Source organism: Pleurodeles waltl, chromosome 3_1 (assembly GCF_031143425.1).
Source record: "Pleurodeles waltl isolate 20211129_DDA chromosome 3_1, aPleWal1.hap1.20221129, whole genome shotgun sequence".
NCBI classification, from domain to species: domain Eukaryota; kingdom Metazoa; phylum Chordata; class Amphibia; order Caudata; family Salamandridae; genus Pleurodeles; species Pleurodeles waltl.
In genome coordinates this window covers 1,212,469,062-1,212,482,649 of record NC_090440.1, presented here as the reverse complement: position 1 = coordinate 1,212,482,649, position 13,588 = coordinate 1,212,469,062, and the positions used below count along the sequence as shown (strand labels likewise).

The 13,588-nt window shown below is 44.0% G+C and overlaps 1 protein-coding gene across 5 annotated transcripts in view; it reads right to left on the bottom strand.

Moving 5' to 3' along the window:
- The window catches only part of MSANTD2 (Myb/SANT DNA binding domain containing 2), a 436,899-nt gene that overhangs the window by 388,460 nt on the left and 34,851 nt on the right, over nt 1-13,588 (bottom strand). For 2 of the 5 annotated variants that reach the window (XR_011201505.1, XR_011201506.1), the window contains exon 3: nt 9,569-9,670. The exons of the other annotated variants lie outside the window; for them this stretch is intronic. The gene's annotated coding sequence lies outside the window, so the exon portion shown is untranslated. The remainder of the gene's footprint in view (nt 1-9,568; nt 9,671-13,588) is intronic. 5 annotated transcript variants of the gene reach the window in all.

Here is a 13,588-nt window from a genome sequence, read left to right as displayed (position 1 = left end):
TGACTAACTGTGTCACTGAGGCTCTGCTAATTTGCACTGTAGGCTAGTGACCATTTTCATCAATTCTAATTGGCACACTGGAACACCCTTATAATCCCCTAGTATATGGTACTTCGGTACCCAGGGTACTTGGGTTCCAGGAGATCCCTATGGGCGGCAGCATTTTGTTTGCCACCCATAGGGAGATCTGACAAATCTTACACAGGACCACCACTGCAGCCCGAGTGAAATAACGTCCACGTTATTTCACAGCCATTTTACACTACACTTAAGTAACTTATAAGTCACCTAGTGAAGTTTAGGTGTAAAGTTACTAAGTGTGAGGCCACCCTGGTGTAGGAAAGTACCATCTTGCCTGGCAGGTCACCCCCATATTTCACTGTATATATGTTGTTTTAGTCTATGTGTCACTGGGACCCTGCCAGGCAGGGCCCCAGTGCTCATAAGTATGTGCCCTGTATGTGATCCCTGTGTGATGCCTAACTGTCTCACTGGGGCTCTGCTAACCAGAACCTCCGTAGTTATGCTCTCTCTGCTTTCCAAATTTGTCTGGGACAAAGGTTGCTAGTAGTCGTCTTGCTACTTTGTTGCGGTTTTGCAGGTGTGCTGAGCAGTCAGCGGTCGATCCTTTGGCAGAAGGTGAAGAGGGAGATGCAGAGGAACTCTGATGAGCTCTTGCATTCGTTATCTGGTGAGATCCCCAAGGCAGAGACCCTAAATAGCCAGAAAAGGAGGTTTGGCTACCTAGGAAGGAGGATTGGCTACCAAGAACAGTAAGAGCCTATCAGAAGGAGCCTCTGACATCACCTGCTGGCACTGACCACTCATAGCAGTTTCCAAGATGGAAGTGGTCTGGGACACACTGGAGGAGCTCTGGGCACCTCCCCTGGGAGGTGCAGATCAGGGGAGTGGTCACTCCCCTTTCCTTTGTCCAGTTTCGCGCCAGAGCAGGGCTGGGGGATCCCTGAACCGGTGTAGACTGGCTTATGCAGAGATGGGCACCATTTGTGCCCATCAAAGCATTTCCAGAGGCTGGGGAGGCTACTCCTCCCCAGCCCTTCACACCTATTTCCAAAGGGAGAGGGTGTAACACCCTCTCTCAGAGGAAATCCTTTGTTCTGCCTTCCTGGGCCGGGGCTGCCCAGACCCCAGGAGGGCAGAATCCTGTCTGAGGGGTTGGCAGCAGCTGCAGTGGAGACCCCGGAAAGGCAGTTTGGCAGTACCCGGGTTCTGTGCTAGAGACCCGGGGGATCATGGAATTGTCCCCCCAAGGCCAGAATGATCTTAGACATGTTACATGGCCATGTTCGGAGTTACCATTGTGATGGTACACATAGGTAGTGACCTATGTGCAGTGCACGCGTGTAATAGTGTCCCCGCACTCACAAAGTTCAGGGAATTTGCCTTGAACGATGTGGGGGCACCTTAGCTAGTGCCAGGGTGCCCACACACTAAGGGCCATATGTACGAAAGATTTTCCCATAGACACAGAATGGGTATAATCCTTTGGTACATCTGGCCCTAAGTAACTTGGCACCCAACCTTCACCAAGTGAGGGTTAGACATACAGGGAGTGCAGAATTATTAGGCAAATGAGTATTTTGACCACATCATCCTCTTTATGCATGTTGTCTTACTCCAAGCTGTATAGGCTCGAAAGCCTACTACCAATTAAGCATATTAGGTGATGTGCCTCTCTGTAATGAGAAGGGGTGTGGTCTAATGACATCAACACCCTATATCAGGTGTGCATAATTATTAGGCAACTTCCTTTCCTTTGGCAAAATGGGTCAAAAGAAGGACTTGACAGGCTCAGAAAAGTCAAAAATAGTGAGATATCTTGCAGAGGGATGCAGCACTCTTAAAATTGCAAAGCTTCTGAAGCGTGATCATCGAACAATCAAGCGTTTCATTCAAAATAGTCAACAGGGTCGCAAGAAGCGTGTGGAAAAACCAAGGCGCAAAATAACTGCCCATGAACTGAGAAAAGTCAAGCGTGCAGCTGCCACGATGCCACTTGCCACCAGTTTGGCCATATTTCAGAGCTGCAACATCACTGGAGTGCCCAAAAGCACAAGGTGTGCAATACTCAGACACATGGCCAAGGTAAGAAAGGCTGAAAGACGACCACCACTGAACAAGACACACAAGCTGAAACGTCAAGACTGGGCCAAGAAATATCTCAAGACTGATTTTTCTAAGGTTTTGTGGACTGATGAAATGAGAGTGAGTCTTGATGGGCCAGATGGATGGGCCCGTGGCTGGATTGGTAAAGGGCAGAGAGCTCCAGTCCGACTCAGACGCCATCAAGGTGGAGGTGGAGTACTGGTTTGGGCTGGTATCATCAAAGATGAGCTTGTGGGGCCTTTTCGGGTTGAGGATGGAGTCAAGCTCAACTCCCAGTCCTACTGCCAGTTCCTGGAAGACACCTTCTTCAAGCAGTGGTACAGGAAGAAGTCTGCATCCTTCAAGAAAAACATGATTTTCATGCAGGACAATGCTCCATCACACGCGTCCAAGTACTCCACAGCGTGGCTGGCAAGAAAGGGTATAAAAGAAGGAAACCTAATGACATGGCCTCCTTGTTCACCTGATCTGAACCCCATTGAGAACCTGTGGTCCATCATCAAATGTGAGATTTACAAGGAGGGAAAACAGTACACCTCTCTGAACAGTGTCTGGGAGGCTGTGGTTGCTGCTGAACGCAATGTTGATGGTGAACAGATCAAAACACTGACAGAATCCATGGATGGCAGGCTTTTGAGTGTCCTTGCAAAGAAAGGTGGCTATATTGGTCACTGATTTGTTTTTGAATGTCAGAAATGTATATTTGTGAATGGTGAGATGTTATATTGGTTTCACTGGTAATGATAAATAATTGAAATGGGTATATATTTTTTTTTGTTAAGTTGCCTAATAATTATGCACAGTGATAGTCACCTGCACACACAGATATCCCCCTAACATAGCTAAAACTAAAAACAAACTAAATACTACTTCCAAAAATATTCAGTTTTGATATTAATGAGTTTTTTGGGTTCATTGAGAACATGGTTGTTGTTCAATAATAAAATTAATCCTCAAAAATACAACTTGCCTAATAATTCTGCACTCCCTGTATAGGTGACTTATAAGTTACTTACGTGCAGTGAAAAATGGCTGTGAAATAACGTGGACTTTATTTCACTCAGGCTGCAGTGGCAGGCCTGTGTAAGAATTGTCTGAGCTCCCTATGGGTGGCAAAAGAAATGCTGCAGCCTATAGGGATCTCCTGGAACCCCAATACCCTGGGTCCCTAAGTACCGTATACAAGGGAATTATAGGGTGTACCAGTGTGCCAATGAAAATTGGTAAATTTAGTCACTAGTCTGCAGTGACAATTTTAGAAAGCAGAGAGAGAGAGCATAAACACTGAGGTTCTGGTTAGCAGAGCCTCAGTGATACAGTTAGGCACCACACAGGGAACACATACATGGCATACACTATGAGCACTGGGGTCCTGCCTAGCAGGATCCCAGTGACACAAGGGCAAAAACAAACATACATACAGTGAAAATGGGGGTGACATGCCAGGCAAGATGGTACTTTCCTACAGTTACATGCAGGGCTTGGTTTTGGGATGGGTGGGTTGTGATAGTGGGGTATATGTGAGGTGGTGGAGTGATGGGGGTGAGGGTAGGGGTAGAAGTTTGTGATGGCATGCTAGTAGGGTGGGGGATACAGTAGTAAAGATATGACTTACCAGAGTCCAGTCCTCCTGCTACTTCTGCGAGGCCCTCAGGATGCATTATTGCCAGGACTTGCTCCTCCCATGTTGTTAGTTGTGGGGGAGGAAGTGGGGGGTCTACCGCCAGTACTCTGTGCAGCTACCTGGTGTCTAGCAACCACGAAACGCACCTTCCCTGTAGTTTGTTCCACCTCTTCCTGATGTCATCCCTTGTTCTTGGGTGCTGTCCCACAGAGTTGACCCCGTCCACGATTCTACGCAATAGCTCCATTTTCCTAGCAATGGACGTCTGCTGCACCTGTGATCCGAATAGCTGTGGCTCTACCCGGATGATTTCCTCGACCATGACCCTTAGCTCCTCCTCTGAAAACCTGGGGTGTCTTTGGGGAACCATGGATGTGGTGTGAGAATGTGTGGGGTGATGTGTTGTGGTGTGTGCTTTGAGGTGCGTGGATGGTGTAGGGGTGATGGTGTTCTGTGGCTCAGATTGAGTGGGTGTTCCTGGCTTGTGTCTTTCTGTTCGCAATCTTCTTTTTTCGTAGAAAGGGTTGTGGGTAATGTGGGTGTGTGTTTTATAGTGGTGTGGTGTGTGTATGTGGGTTAGGTGTGTGTAGTTTGAATTGTCCAATATTGTGGTATTTTGTAAATGTGTGGGTATTGAGCGCAGCGGTGTGTACCGCCTATGGTTTACCGCGGCTCGAAGACCGCCACGGTGATTTGCGGGTCCTGATACTGTGGGTGTATTCCTGTTGGCGTAACGGTGTGGGTTTTGGTAGGCCAATTTATCACTGACCTTTGGGCTGGTGGACTTGTGTGGGTGTCTGTATAGTGGTGGATTTCTCTGTGTGGGTCATAATACCTGTAGCGGTATACCGCCGCGCTCACTGTATCTTGGAGGCCGTCAGCACAGCAGAAGGCAGCATTTACCGCCAAGGTTGTAATGAGGGCCAATGTCTTTTGGCAAGTCAGTCAGCCACCGAAACGTTTTTTCAGCCAGAATGAAATTGAGTAATAAAGCATGCAATTAAAAAAAATAGTCTCCAATTTGGATACATTTTCCAGCATGATTATATATGGCATACATTCCTGGGGAGTATGTAGATGAGGGGCCTGTTCCTCGATCCTGCCCCAACTATAGGTATATTGGGTGCCAGCTTTATGCTGGTCTTTTGACCCCGTCGTCACTATTTCCCTTTTAGATTGTCAGCATGGGAGCTTTACCGTGGGGAGCCTGCAAACCTCCATATCCCTTTCTTACTTGCTCTGGGGGAGCCGATTTTGTGGACACGGTGTCCTATAAAGCTGGCAATATTCCAGGTCTTACATGAGAGCGTGCTCAGTTTATTGATTTCTCAGGAGTTGTATAAAGTTGTCTACACTCCACCCCCCCCCCCCCCACCAGAGTTTCTATCTTAGATAGGGCTGTGGAGCAGAGCTGTATAAGATCTTTAAATAAAAGCCCATGAAGCAGCCAAATCTCTCCAGGCAACCAGTGGCAAAATTTACAGAATCACTTTGTCTACCGCAATCTTTCTCCTGGGTTTTTTACCTGCACCTTTATTGCTATGTGTTCTTTTATTCATACAGCGTAGTGCTATGTGTTCCTTTATTCATACCAGGCTTAGTTGTTGAATGGGTAGGACTAAGGGTGCTGGGGACGCTTAAAGCAGCTGGACCCGGTCTAGTATTCTTAAAAGGCAGGTCAGGAGTACGGCTGGATGATTCAAGCAATGTCAATGTATCGGAGTCTTATGCCATGCATGGATTACATGGGTCGGTTACCACAGGTGGCCTCTCACAGGTTGGTAGTCAGGTCACGGGTGGGGAGTTGGCCTGCTGGGCGGACAGCTTACTCTGCATTGGGTCAGACAAAATTATGAGGGGTTCCACCAAATTACCTCCTAGAGGACTTGACCTCTTCAGGGTGGAATCCATACTTGCTTCCACATGGCCAATCTCCATTTCAATGGCTGTGTTGCTATTAATTGTGTTTGACCAATGACTTTGTGTTTCACCATTGCGCAAATTAGTTGCTCAATGTTCACCAGTAGCACATTACATGTTGTGTTCAGTATAGCTGCTTATTGGCTTTAAGATGGAGTTAGCCATTACATTCTGTATTCAGTTTAGCTGCCTATTGGCTTTGACATGGCATTAGACATTACATTTGATATTTAGGTTAGCTGCCTATTGGCTTTAACGTGGGGTTAGACATTGCAGTTGAGACATTGCAGACGAGCTGTGTTTTTCCAAGCTGTGTTTTCCACATGGTAGACCAAGCTGTGTTTTTCACACCAGACCTTAGCTGATAAGAGCGCGTAGATTTTGTGTTTACCTCTCAATCCAGTCTGAGAACGAGTGAGGCTGGGAGAATTGGCCACTCTCCAAGTTTCTTCGGTTCTCACACTGAGTTTGCCTTTAAGGATGGCTCGGGACTACAGCAGAGTTAGATTGAATCTATCTTGACTTCAGACAGGAACTAGACGTCAGTTGCCTGTCTCCCGTTTGGGTAGAAAATCTCTGTCTCGCAGTTGAACCGGAGTCATCAACATGAAGCCCCAGAAAGATGAAGCCGAGTTATAGGCCCTACAGTGATGCAATTTTGACTTTTATGCTTTGCTTTGAAGTTATGCTATAATATAATCACATCTATTTGCTGTGTGCATTGCAATTGAGAAGTACTTTGATATATTTTGCTTTAATTGCTGCAACTACTTTTGAACGTGTGCTTCCAATCTACTAATTTTGTCTCTCAGGAACCTCGTGGTGAAGTAATAATAACAATAAATGTCTTCTTTAAACTCAGAAGTGCATTCCAGAGAGGTTCTGTGATCTCGGTCATGAGATAAGAGCAGGAAAGCAGAACAATGGCCCCCATAACTGATGATAGGTAACTAGTAATTAAATTAGAGCCAACTTGGCCTTTATTGATAACAGAATTAAGGTGGAACCAATTACACTTGCCCCTTTTCCAATAAAAAAAATATATATATTAATGAGCTGAGTCTACCGGTTTATGATGTATTAAAGTTCTTTAAAGGGCTGCATGATGGAGCAGCAATAAAAGTTGTATGCACAATGTTAGCCTGCGTTGTCTTTAATGAAATCAAGACTTTCTCTGTATGTTAAATGGAGAATTGCCATTTTAAGCACGGTTGAAAAAGGTTTATCTTTGCGCCTTTTTGACTACATGCCAACGCTACAATGTCAGGCTTGCAGTTTAACCCCGACCACCTGGAAACTAAGTGTCTGAAAAGGGCCCAGACATTACAGAGTCCATTTCCGCGGGTCAAAATATAGCAGATTCAATCAATCTAAAATTTTATTCGATTACATTTGCAATCATAAAAGTATATTAAACACAAATACAAATATTTTCTATCAGGTTGCTTTTCCTCCGAATCCGCGGAGGATCCAAGAAGGATCCAAGGGGGTTCCCTGTCCCTATATATACAAATTTGGTTTTCATTTATTAATTAGAGAACTACTGAAAGGATTTACACCAAATCACAAAAAGGTCGCTTTCTGGACCAAGAGCTAGCTTTATGCCAAATTTGGTGTAGCTCAGTCCAATGGTCTGGCCACTATTACTTTTCAAAATCCCTACGGAAATTAACAGAGAAAACACGTTTTGGGGCCCCCGCCTTTCTCTCAGCCCCCAGTTGACCAATTATCACCAATCTTTCCAGACAGCAGCTGACTTGAGCATCAAATTTTGGGGGGAAATTTTGTAAAGATTCGTCAACTGGCACCAAAGGTATAGGCAGGTTAAGATAACAACAAAACACTTTTTCTATAAAAACTAGGTCTCAACTATAACTGCCTAGTGGCAACAAAAATAAAATTAAAAAAAAAACAACTCTGGGTAGTTCCCAAGTTTAGGTGGAGAGCAGCTCTAGTAAGGAGCACCCTGCAACACCATATTTGCTCACCTCAAATGTCTGTTTATCTAGCAAAATGTTTAAGCAAAGGATCAGCACAGTGCTATCCATGCCGACCTAGATAGGGACAAAGTCTTTTGCCATTTGTACAGCAAAATCTTTAAGCATAGGATTGACACAGTGTCCTTCTCACTGAGCTGTAAAATTACAGAAGTCATTTACCAGTCCAGGCACAGTATTACAGCTTTGGACTGGTAAAATACCAAGCATATCCTGCTCTCTTTCTCTAGTGTTAACACAATTAAGCAATCCTACTGCCCCCCTCGTGTGATCGCTTTAGATAAGGGGTCCTTCTTGAGTGCTAATATGAGTGCCTCGCCTTTGGGGGCTGAAGTATTTCACTCAGGTTACCTACAAGTACATGTATGGACTCTATTCTATTTGCCACCCTCCCCAAACTCCCCTGAATGGTTATCACAATATCCTTCTCTCCTTCCTTCTCTTGCATCTCTCCCACCCTCACTCTGCGATAGTGATTCCTGAACACCTTTTGGTGAAACAATTACATTCTCCTTCCCCTTCTGCCAAGATGGTAGTCTTGGTAGAATCTGTAGTCTTGGAAGATCTGTAGTCCTCTCTCTTTTGGGATACAGGGCATAGCATCATACTAACAGCCCTGTCCATAGTCACTCCATCTAGCATCATCTGTATCTCTTCGCTGAGGGGCAGACATTCACTTCCTAGCTACCTTTCCTCTTGCGTCATTTCTCTGCAACATTTCCCGGACCTTACTCTTCACATCCATCCTCCTGATGAGAGGCTGAATCTAACCATAGTTTTAACTGTGCTTCTAGTTGTCTTAAAAACTGGGAGTCAACCACCGTGACTTGCTGTCTGGGTGTGCTTCGGTTTGGACATCTGCGGGGAGACATTTAGGAATTATTTTGGGGATTGTGAAGGGGGCTCAACTTGAGGGTTCTTTAATACCACTGCAGCTTCATGAATATCCATCAAGTGGATAAATGGGAGAAGTACTCCTAGGATCATATGAGGGTGGGGGAGAAGATTGAGTACTAGGAGTATCAACTTGAGAAGTCCTTCGAATTCTCATAAAAGACTAGCCATAAGGCTAAGGTGGCTTCCTGCTTTTGCAGTTTGCCTCCTCTATATTTACTTCTAAGATGCATAACAAAATGCTATAATATGTTTATCATCAATTGTCCCTTCTTTTAACCAGGGATGCGCATATTTAAAAGTTGCTTTAAACCACTCCTGACAATATTTTTGTAATTTTCTCTGATCGTTTGGAAAGATTTTGTGCATGTGCTCTAAGGGGGGTCTCCATAATGCCTCAAATTTTTAACAATTCTACAATTTAACTTTTATCTGCCTGGTCAAATATCACTCTGCCTTTAAAACGTTATACTAGTTCTCATAAACAAGAAAATTCAACAATTGTATCTTGTCAATCATCGGCAACCCCGGTCACTTCCCTGCGTGCTTAGAGAGAACAACATTTCAACCCATGGGGGTCTCAGACCACGGAACGACTTCTGGGCATTCGTCCAGGATAGTAATTTGAGTGTTCAAATCATACCGGGAGGTAAAGCTTAGCGATATCAGCCTTTCATTAGAACAAATTAGCCCCCTTCCACCCCCAACTTCAAATTACCCACAGTGATCACTTCTAACCTTTTATTGGGGGCAAGTTAATCGGTTATGCAGCACAGTTCCTGATGTTGTGCATCACACGTACACAGTCTTGCGTGTCTCATATCTTTCTACCTATTATATCCTTATATTTACATCTGTATTTACCATTGCCAAAAGTGATAAGTCATACAATATACACAAAAACAAAGAACGTAATCCACATTGTCCTAACCTTTAAAAGACGGCAATCCCCGGATCCAACCATTCCCCGTGAATAAGCAGAAACTTAAACATAATAGCTGCTCACCTCATCAAAGATATGCAATGATCTACGCAGCAGGGGTAGGCGGTATTCCAGTGCAGGCAGTCAGGTGAGGGCAAGAGGGACTCCAGGGCTGCAAGCCAACTGCTGCAGGTTAAGAATAAAGAAAAAGACAGACTCCTCTTGGCAATGTAAAAACAGCTCTTTACTGTTGCAACAGGGAGAGTGACAAGTCTACACAAGTAAACTATTGGTCTCAATTTGCTGCTTCACAGCCACTTATTCAGCAATACTAACAATTACAAAAGGTTGATCATTAAGTTTAGCAACTACGTTCTTGTTCTAAAGTAACCTCACTGGTGTCCTTTAACCTTTTACCTATTTCTTACACATTCTTTATTTCAGTTAAACAGTGCTTAACAAACTACCCATTCACTACTCTGGAATTTATGTGTATTTTGCATGTGAAAACCTTATTACTCTGCTTCCAAGATCTCTCATGAGTTTTTGCATACCCTAGGCTAATTCAAACTCCTGCCTGCATTCATCATCCACATTTGTAATTTACTCAGACAACAGAATAAATGCTTAAGATCTGAAATTCCTTCTGGCTCATAGACACAGGTTTTCCTTTAACTATGACCTTGCTGATCAAGCATTATAATTTAAAGTGAATGTTTCACCTCTCTCTCTTTAGCATGTTTTTGGCCTGCGCTGTTTTTTCACCACTTATTGCTGTGTGACGCTTTCTACTGCTGTGCCATGTTTTCACATAACATTCCCTGCTCATGGGGTATCTCAAAGTGCACTTACACATTCCAAACATTTCTGGACGCAGTGCTCAGTAAAATTAATGATTATAAAAAAATTGGTGTCAGGTAGGGGTACACCTGTTCAATATTAAACCTTGACCTAGCCTTTTGAAGTTTGTCTCCTTTTTTGCCCATTTGGATGGAATTCATCAATTATTATTTGTAAATTTTCAAGAATGACTAACGTTCTTAATAGCAGTGTTGCTTCTAATTAGTCTTCCAATTCAAAAATGTGTTTTCTGAATATATTACGTTCTTCTAAAACAGTTTTAATCCCACCTCAATTAGGGTTGGAAAGAGTTACTTTCACTGTAATTAAAGTGCTTCAAAAACCTTGGATTAAGGGTAAAGATTACTGGTACATTCTTTACTTATAACCCTAACGGGAGCACATCTGCTTTCAGATATTCCATCAACAATTTGCTGTTTAATTCTGGGTTTTTTTTCTCTTCAATCTTTCCAATTCATCAATGTCAGCTCTGTTATTTTTATTACTTGTAGGCGGAGTATTACTCAACAATAAGGACCCTAGCAATGTATTTATCTGTGTAAAATAAAGTCCATTTTGACATACAACAAGGACCACTCTATAAACCCATGGGACTAGGGTGAATGCAATCAACAAACAATTGTCAAATGTTTCGGTCAGGGCTGGTATCCCGAGAGTTATATGAGCCCTGTATACTTATTCAATTACTAAATTTATCAAAAATGTACTTGAACACCAATCTCTGTAGTTAAATAATTACAACAAAGAGCATTTTTCACAAATAGGGGATATTATTTGATTTACTTGGAAATTACTGTATATATTAGACCCAATTATTAGTCATATCTGAAAAACAACACACAGTGTGAAGTTAATCAATAGTGCAGACGACGCAGTGCTTACATTAATATATTTAAAAAACACATATACACAAAACACACCAGCAGCACATAATTTACAACACATGTTTAGGGCTGGCTGCACTCCACTACAAGGCAAGGTGGATCCTAGAAGGAGAAGGTGACCACAGACACATCCATTCTGCTGGACATGGTGTCTGTTCTGTTGGGGTGCTCTTTAGGTTCAGGTGCCTTCCACACCAGGCATTGAATGAGTGACAAGCCTGGCACTGAATATACAAATGGTTACCACAATGTGTCTACATTAATCGAGCCTTGTTATGTTTTCAAGTTGATGGATGTTTAAAAACATTTTTTTTATAATATATTGTTTATGGTGCACAAAATTTGCATAAACTCCAATACTTTATAGTATTTAATATGGTGTAGAATGTAAATGAAACTGTTTCAACAGGTGTGCATCCACAAAATGCTGGCACAAATTCTCAACCTGCTGTATCTCAAACTCCTGCATGAAAAACTGACTTTCCAATCACTTATATTTTTTAAAATCGACCTCTGTTTCATTCTACCTTCTGTCTCCCTCATCTGTGTACACGTTACTCTAAATATCTCATAGATGCCTTAGAGCTCTTTTGAAACCCTAACAATATTAATTCTAGCCAGTAATTGTGCCTCAAGTAGCACCTCTAATAATCACATCAAACGAAACAAGCCCCCCGACACAGCATGCTAACTAACCCAAATAACAAATTGACTGACCACTAACCAGGCTCTGAGTAGCATGCTACTCACAGCAAAGCGCTTCGACGCCTCATCCGGGGTAGTAAACGATTTTATATATAAATTTCGGATCACACACACTTCCCCCACCCCTTCCCAAGGCCTTAGCTCCACACTGCACTCCCAAATGCAATGTGCAACCCATGTGACGTATTAACACATCGCAGCATACGGATCAGGTGTGGCCAGACTTTACTGAATCAGAAATCCATTCCTCCTTCAAGGTGAACCACAGCTCACTAGAGCCAGTTGGTACACTGTATGTCACCAATAAACCTGCTGTTCGAGGTTTGATTAAGAGGCACATGCGAGGCAAAGAGCCACAAAAACTGGATAAGACGTCATCTTGAAGGCCCAGATTCTCTCCTTGGAGAAGTGGGCCCAACGGTAGCCCTCTAAAACCCTTGCTCGTCTGCTGGCATGGGTTTGATCTTGCCTGCATCAGGTCTCATTGGAGGAGGCTAGACAGTTCTAGAGCGCGTTGACACAGTCTGTGAGCATGGGATATACTGGCTACTAGGGAGGTCGTCTAAAGGGTGGTGTCCTCAATAACGAACACCATTAGATGTTTGTGTGAGGAGGTCCTTGCTGCTGAGCAGGCTTTTGAGAACTACTACTGTGTTTTATAAGCAGATATGCCTGACACCCTCGTGAGATCAAGCTTCCGGTACTCCATGACATTCCACTGCCCTCGATCCCCCAGTCGCTGCCAAGGGTTTAGATCAAGCGTTTACGGTGGAAGAATTCAGGACTCACTCTGGCACGTTCTCAGGCAAGGCTCTGGGCCTGATGGGTTCCCAGTGGAGTATTATAGTGGATTCCGGACTCTCTTACTCCCTCACCTGTTGCCAATGTACAAGACAAGAAGGCGGTGACCCAGGGGGCACTTACCACAGAACTTTGTTCTCCCTGGACCAGAAACAAGCATCCTGGGACTGGTTTCGGGGTATCACCCCTCTTCAGCACGGTGAGCAAAAGAACAATGAATTAAACCCAGATCTGTGACTGGGAGTGAGTGTTTGCACTGTTCAGCACTCCGTCCATCATACTTTTGTGTTGCTTAAGTTGCCCTAAGTGGGAAGGGTAGGCCCAGACGTGGGTACTGTGCTTACTGTGCCACTGCAAACTAGCCTGGCTTATGAAGGTGATACCCTGAAACCAGTCCCAGGATGCTTGTTTCCAGTCCAGGGAGGACCTGACCTGGCAGTTCGGGCTAGACTGTTCCCGGAAGGAATAGGGTCAAGACTGATTTGCATATGGCTGGGTCCAAACTGGGGTGGCATGGTGAGCAAAACAACGATGTATTAAACCAAGATCTATGACTGGGGATGAGTGTTTGAAACATTTCAGCACTCCATCCATCATCCTTTTGTGTTCTTACAGCAGGCCCTATAACAAAGTCAGGTTTTGGGCCTAATCTCAGGAAGAGAGGGACTTATTCCTAATCTTTAAACCCCTTAATCAGGTGTGTTTTTCTGCCATGGTTGTCACTGGACTGAAAAAATTTGCATAGCAGGTCTAATGAAACCCCAAACCAACGGTAGTCCAGGGTTTAGGAGGCTTGTACATGGCAGTACTGCAGCATCCCAGAAATCGTGGAGGTCCTCACCAACAGTGCAGG